We start from the raw sequence: 6000 nt of genomic DNA, 5'->3' as shown, positions 1-6000 counted from the left end.
AAGATGATTTACCTGTACTTCAAAACATGGTTAGAAATCTCTTGGAATTATCTTTCCAACGCCACCAAGTTTGTGCGATTCCGAGTTCGTATGAGTAAGTTATGTCCTTTGGAATTTGGGCTGTTGAATTAAGGAAAGTCTAATCCGGATTTTGGAAGGGTAATTTAGTCTTTTCCTTACCTAATTATTCTAATTCATTTTTAGGAGTTTAATTGGGGTAAAGTCAGATTTTAGTCAGTTTTAGAAAAGTTAATTTTCTCTAGGGCTTGGAGAAGAGGAGAAAAGAGGAGAAAGGAGAACGTCCAAGATTCGTCGATTTCGTCAAGGGTAACTTGTGGATTTCGTCGGGTATGATCCCTAAAAGGTATGTGAGATCACATAGCATTGGGTTAGTTCACCCACGTGCCAATCATGATTCAATTCAGCAAAATATGTGTGATTTGAAAGTAAATCCTTTGAGTTCTTGATGAAATTCGTTTGAATTCTTGTGGGTTGTTCTGTTGAAGTTTCTTGCGATTTGATTCATGTTTCCGAGTGTAATTTTGGTTTGAATCTATCATATATTGAGGTTATAAATGATCCTAAGTGTTTGGGGGAAAGAACCATTGAAGTTTAGAGGGGTTAGAGTAGAAAAACAGAGAAGAAAAGTAGTCTAACANGTCGCACCAACCAGCACGCCCCAAAGCAGTCCCTGAATGTGGGGATCTGGGGCGACGCACCAGCCAGAGTGCCCCAACTTGGTCCCTGAATCTCAAGGGCCGTCGCCCCGCGCCTCTCAGAGCACCAAGGACGCCAGTTCTTCCCATTCTTCCCTCATCCTTTCCTACTTCTTCCTTAGCAATGTACCTATGTTTTCTAGTTGATTCTAACACTCTAAGGTACATCTAAACATCATGAAATCATCCATAAACATGATATCATGAACCTTGAATCCATAATCCAATTCAAGGAAAGTTAATATCAAAGTCAAGGGAAGTCAAGAGTCAAGTTAAGATAAGTTCTTAAAAGTTTTTCAAAAGCCATTTTTTTTTTCAAATGTTTAACTTTGTTTTAAGACTTAAAGTTCAAGTTGAGTAAAGTATATGGGGTCTATGTATTTCAAAAGGGTTTAAAATGTTTTCACATTTAAACAAGAAAGGAAAACATTGATTTCCAAAGAGCATTTGAGCTAGTTTTCAGAAAAGAGTAAATGCTTTCATAATTAAGCAAGAGGGGAAACTTTGATTTCCAAGATTACCTTTGAGCTAAGTTTTGAGCAATTATCTCAAATCACAGAAAGAAGTATGTTATAAACATAAAGATCTAGTATATTTTGGGAGTAGTATTGAGCACCAATATGGGGAAGAGTTCATACAACTATAAGCCCCCATAAACCATGTAGCCATCATGGGTAGTAAAGGTCATACTTTTTAGATTAATCCTTTTCGCATAGACTAGTGGATCCACTTAGTAATTCAGGTCCTATACCTTCAGCAGTGTATAGGATGCGCTGGCAGTGTGAGGGAGATCGTTGTATCATCACAATAGCTCTTATGTGATGGTTGTCGGTTAGGGAAACTCCCATAACATTATTTTGTATCTTTATATACATCAGATATATTTGTATTTTCATATACAAGCAGAGTTCATATTGTATTATTGCATACATACAGAGTTGTTATTGTATTTCTAAATACAGAGAGTTGACATCATGTTTTTAAACAACTTTTCCTTATATTGCACTTTCTTTTAAATTGCTTTATATTTAAATGAGTCCAGTTATGTTGAGTTAGGTTGAGCCAGGTAAGTTCTTCAGATTCTTTTTCAAGCCTTTGTTATGTTTAGAATTCCAACTCGCATACTCATACATTCAATGTACTGATGCCTGTTGGCCTGCATCGTCTTATGATGCAGACGCAAGTAACTAGGATCGGTCACTCCAACATCAATTAAGTTAGTAGTCTTTTGGTCTTTTACTATTTCGTTTAACCCCTAAGGTACGTCGTTTAGACCCTAAATCATGAGGTATTAGTTAGTTTAAGCCTATAAATATAACTAGAACTTATCCAAGTCAAATCATTAATAAAAACTTAGAAAAATTAGAAGCATGAGAGGAGAAAAAGGTCAAGAACCCTAGTTCAAGAATACAACAGCTTTTTTCAGTTCCAGCCCAGAAATCAAAGGATTTCCCCGTGGAATTCGTCACCAGGTATGTGGGATTTCACTAGTGGGTTCCTTTCGCCCATTGGGTCCCTAGAATTCAGTTAGTTTCTTGATTACCTTATTATGAAAAGACCTAGGGTTTCTAGAATTACCGCAGATCATCATGAATTAGTTATTAACATGTTCCAAATAAGATTATCATGTTATTACATCATTTCTCGCATGAATTTCAGAACCCTAGCTATATATTTCTTTAGTTCCTAAATTACACATGCTAGGTCAGATATCTCAGTTATTCAGTTATAGATGCCACAGTTATTAATGCATCATTATCAGATTAATTGTTGCATTCTCAGTTTGCATGTTAGTTTTGAGCTATCCAATATTTTGCAGAATTTAGTCACAACCATTTAACCACTTAATTCATTGGGAGTAGCATAATACCGAGTTGGACTAGGGTTAGCGTACCTATATAGTCCCAGAACTACGAGCCACGTAGGTGTAAGTCCTCTTTGTGGGCTACATCAGTTTAGTAATCACGCCAACATGCCTCTATACCTCTGGCAGGGTATATTGGGTCCTCTCAATAGGGCGTATACATCGGACTCTACATTTAGCTCAAGTTGTTTTATTTTCGGTTAATAGTAGCTCCCACAACTTAGTCAGACTCTATTGCATTGACCACATTTACAGTTCATTCAGTATTTAGTCAGTATGTTACAAATTGGTCATTGCATTCAGTTAGCTCAGTATTCAGCATCTATATCATGTCCAGATTATTTCATTGCTTTATTGCTTTGTTCAGTTATATGTTTTTCACCTTTACTCTATCCTGCATGCTCAGTACCTTTCAAGTACTGACACATACGTGCGCTACATCTTCTCATGATGTAGGTTTAGGTTCTCAGCATGCAAGTCACACTTTTGTCGGTTCCCGATCTTCAGTTCAGAAACATAAGTGATGAGTCCTCATTCTTTGAGGACTAGTGACATGTTTATCTTTATCGCTTTTAGACCTTTAGTTTCAGATTTTCTAGGCCTAGTTGGAGCATGTCCCAACACTTCTAATCAATTTAGGGGCTTATTTAAGACATAGTTAGATTCAGCTTAATATTGAGTTAATATCTTCTATGCATTAAACTCATCAGTTTTCATTTATCTCAGTTATAGTATATGGGTATTCCCCATCTTTTCATTTTTATTTATGATTTAGCTTCCGCATCAGTTTATTGTCATTAGTATGCTCATGATTATACCAGCAGGGTTAACTTGGGATCACTTGTGGTCCTAGGTCCCGTGTTCGCGTCTCGGGCGTAGCTCGGGGCGTGAAAAACTTGGTATCAGAGCATTAGGTTTAAGTGTCCTAGGATGTCTGAAAAGCCATAATAGGTAGAGTCCTTTTCATGGATGTGTAGTGCGCACCACATCTAATGAGAGGGAGGCTACAAAGTGTTAAAGGAAATCTTCATTTTCTTGTTACTCTTATCGTGCGTAAGGTATGATCTCTAAGGGTTATCGATCTTCCAGGAGTTCCTCTCGAAAGGGAAATCATCTTTGGAATAGATCTTCTTCTAGATATCCAGCTTATCTCTATTCCTCCTTACATAATGGCTCCAACTGAGGTTAAAAAATTGAAAGACCAGTTGAAAGACCTGCTAGATAAGGGCTTTATCAGACCTATTATTTCACCATGGGGTGCACCAATGTTTTTCGTAAAGAATAAAGAAGGTTCTCTCAAAATGTACATTCACTATAGGAAGTTGAACAAGGTCGCAATCAAGAATAAGTATCCCATCCCCAGGATTGATGACTTATTTGACCAACTTTAAGGTGCTAGTAATTTCTCAAAGATAGACCTTAGATAAGGTTATCATCAGCTTAGAGTCAGATATGGTGACATTCCAAAGACAGCCTTCAGAACTCGGAATGGTCATTACCAATTGTAGTTATGTCATTTGGACTAACCAATATTCCTGCAGCTTTCATTGATTTGATGAACAGAGTGTTCAAGTAGTACTTAGACTTGTTTGTTATCGTCTTTATTGAAGATATCCTCATTTACTCTAGGAATGAGGAAGAACATGCAAGTCATTTGAGAGTTGTTCTGCAAACTCTCAAAGACTGCCAGTTATTTGCAAAATTTAACAAGTGCGAGTTTTGGTTAAAATCAGTTGTTTTCCTTGGGCATGTTGTGTCTAGTGAAAGAATTCGAGTAGATTCCCAGAAGATAGAAACAGTGAAACAATGGCCCAGACCTACCTCTGCTACAGAAATCAGAAGTTTCTTGGGTTCAGCGGGCTATTACAGTCGGTTCTTGGAAGGATTTTCATCCATAGCCTCACCATTGGCTAGGTTGACTCAGAAGAAGGTTAAGTTCCAGTGGTCGAATGATTGTGAGAAAAGCTTCGCAGAATTGAAAACTAGGTTGACTACACCTCCTGTTTTAACTCTACCAGAGGGTTTAGATGGTTATGTGATATATTGTGATGAATCCAGGGTCGGCCTAAGTTGTGTGTTGATGCAGCGAGGTAAGGTTATAACTTATGCTTCTAGACAGCATAAGGTACAAGAAAAGAATTATCCAACTCATGACCTCGAGCTTGCAGTTGTGGTGTTTGCACTCAAGATTTAGAGACACTACTTGTATGGTGTTCATGTAGATGTGTTCACAGACCATAAGAGCCTCCAGTATGTATTCACCTAGAAAGAGTTGAATCTTCGCCAGAGAAAGTGGCTTGAGTTCGTCAAAGATTATGATATGAGCGTGCATTACCATCCAGGTAAGGCAAATGTAGTAGCAGATACTCTTAGTAGATTATTCATGGGTAGTGTAGCATATGTTGAGGAAGAAAGAAGAGAGCTAGCAAAGGATGTTCATAGACTTGCTCGCCTAAGAGTTCATCTTATGAGCATATCATATGGTGGTGTAACGGTTCAAAATGGGGCAGAATCTTCTTTGGTAGTAGAGGTTAAGGAAAAACAAGATAGTAATCCAGTCTTGCTTGAGCTTAAGGGTGCAGTCCACAATCAGAGAGTGGAAGTTTTCTCCCAAGGGGGAGATGGTGTGCTTCGCTACCAGGGTCGATTATGTGTTCTTAATGTGGGCAAGTTGAGACAACATATATTTGAAGAGGCCCATAACTCCATATTTTCTATCCATCCAGGCGCCACTAAGATGTAACGCGATCTGCAGGAAGCCTATTGGTGGAATGGTATGAAAAGATTGATAGCAGACTTTGTGGCTAAGTGCCCCAATAGCCAGCAAGTCAAGGTAGAACATCAGAGACCAGGAGGCATGACTCAAGAGATTGACATTCCTACTTGGAAGTGGGAAGTGATCAACATGGACTTCATCACAGGTTTATGTCGTACTCGCAGACAGTATGACTCCATTTGGGTGATTGTTGATAGGGTTACTAAGTCTTCTAGCTTTTTGGCGGTCAAGACTACAGATTCGACGGAAGATTACGCCAAGATTTGCATTAATGAGATTGTGAGGTTGCATGGGGTTCCTTTGTCTATCATCTCAGATAGAGGTGCTCAGTTTACCTCTCATTTCTCGAAGTCATTTCATAAGAGTCTTGGTACTCAGGTTAACCTTAGCACAACATTTCATCCACAGATGGATGGTTAGGCAGAGCGTATCATTCAGACCTTAGAGGACATGTTGAGAGCTTGTTTGATCAACTTCAAGGGTAGTTGGGATGATCACCTTCCCCTTATTGAGTTCGCCTACAACAATAGTTACCATTCCAGCATTCAGATGTCCCCTTATGAGGCAATGTATGGGTGCAGATGTAGATCTCCAGTTGGTTGGTTTGAAGTAGGTGAAGCAGCCTTGATAGGACCAGATTCAGT

The sequence above is a fragment of the Solanum stenotomum genome, chromosome 8 (assembly GCF_019186545.1).
Source record: "Solanum stenotomum isolate F172 chromosome 8, ASM1918654v1, whole genome shotgun sequence".
In the NCBI taxonomy this organism is placed as follows: domain Eukaryota; kingdom Viridiplantae; phylum Streptophyta; class Magnoliopsida; order Solanales; family Solanaceae; genus Solanum; species Solanum stenotomum.
The sequence above is the reverse complement of the archived record's forward strand: the minus strand, read 5'-3'. Positions refer to the sequence as shown.